The sequence below is a fragment of the Ranitomeya variabilis genome, chromosome 3 (assembly GCF_051348905.1).
Source record: "Ranitomeya variabilis isolate aRanVar5 chromosome 3, aRanVar5.hap1, whole genome shotgun sequence".
NCBI classification, from domain to species: Eukaryota; Metazoa; Chordata; class Amphibia; order Anura; family Dendrobatidae; genus Ranitomeya; species Ranitomeya variabilis.
This window is the reverse complement of record NC_135234.1, coordinates 228,016,187-228,017,766: the sequence shown is the minus strand read 5'-3', so window position 1 is coordinate 228,017,766 and position 1,580 is coordinate 228,016,187. Positions and strand designations below refer to the sequence as shown.

General features: G+C 43.0%; 1 non-coding gene across 1 annotated transcript; it reads left to right on the top strand.

Moving 5' to 3' along the window:
• The first annotated feature begins 1,244 nt into the window (after window positions 1-1,244).
• TRNAP-UGG (transfer RNA proline (anticodon UGG)) lies at window positions 1,245-1,316 on the top strand. Its single transcript has one exon. It is a non-coding gene; the product is annotated as a tRNA-Pro (tRNA).
• The last annotated feature ends 264 nt before the right edge of the window (window positions 1,317-1,580 follow it).

Genomic DNA, 1,580 nt, shown 5'->3' with positions numbered 1-1,580 from the left:
ATATTCCTCACCAACCGTTACACCGATGCCTCTACCTTGTGCCAGTCATTACACTGGCTACCCATCCACTCCAGAATCCAGTACAAAACTACTACCCTCATCCACAAAGCACTCCATGGCTCAGCACCACCCTACATCTCCTCTCTGGTCTCAGTCTACCACCCTACCCGTGCCCTCCGCTCCGCTAATGACCTCAGGTTAGCATCCTCAATAATCAGAACCTCCCACTCCCGTCTCCAAGACTTTACACGTGCTGCACCGATTCTTTGGAATGCACTACCTAGGTTAATACGATTAATCCCCAATCCCCACAGTTTTAAGCGTGCCCTAAAAACGCATTTGTTCAGACTGGCCTACCGCCTCAACGCATTAACCTAACTATCCCTGTGTGGCCTATTAAAAATAGAAAAAAAAACAAAACAAAACACATAATCAGGTTCCTTGCATCGTGTTCTCATACACTTTATGCAGTTAATAGCCCTCTGTGTCTGTACTGCTACATACTTAGGCAGTTAACTGGTTCATGCAGCTTTACATGAACACCCGAGCCTTACACTATGGCTGGTCCAAATAACTAAAGCAATTGTTACCATCCACCTCTCGTGTCTCCCCTTTTCCTCATAGTTTGTAAGCTTGCGAGCAGGGCCCTCATTCCTCCTGGTATCTGTTTTGAACTGTGATTTCTGTTATGCTGTGATGTCTATTGTCTGTACAAGTCCCCTCTATAAGTTGTAAAGCGCTGTGGAATATGTTGGCGCTACATAAATAAAAATTATTATTATTATTATAGTAATACACCCCCTAGTAATGATGCCTAATTATAGTAATGCAACCCCTCATGGCAATAGTGCCCCCTCTACTCTTGGAAATAGACCTGAACATATTGATATTGTCATGTTTGTACTTTGCATTTTTTTGTATTAAGTGTAAAGTTTTTTTGGCTGGATCAGAGCTAATAAGTTTTGTTTCCTAGTGGTGCAGTTTTGGGTGATGGCGATAGTAGTTTTGTTCTGAAGTTTAGTTTGATTAATTGTCTTTGTTACTTGGAGAGAACGCTGTACATGTCTTTTCTGACTGATTTGTGCTTTTCCACTTTCTTTTGTCCCCAGAGCACCGGAGATCACATTGTACTGTGCGCTGCTGGGCGAGCGGTTTCAGGAAGGTAATAGGATCTCACTGCTCAGGGACGATGTGGCACCTGAATCAGCACTTAGGAATGCACTCTGTGCAGGATGCACACAGCTGGCTCGTTGGTCTAGGGGTATGATTCTCGCTTTGGGTGCGAGAGGTCCCGGGTTCAAATCCCGGACGAGCCCTTCTTTTGGAAATCCAAATATATAAAGAAATTAAGAGAATTGTAAGCCACAGGTTTGACAGAATATCCCATCTCTGCCTTTCATGGCCAAAACGGGAATAACTGCTACAAGGTGCCGGTCACTAGAGCCAGGCTCTAAAAACAGCTGAGAGCGGCTGCACTATACTGTGTGCTTAAAGGGAAGCTGCCATCAAAACTTTTTTTCCAGCAATTGAAGAAATTTAAAGTATTAACGTTTTAATTTAGTTTAAAAATATTATTTTTT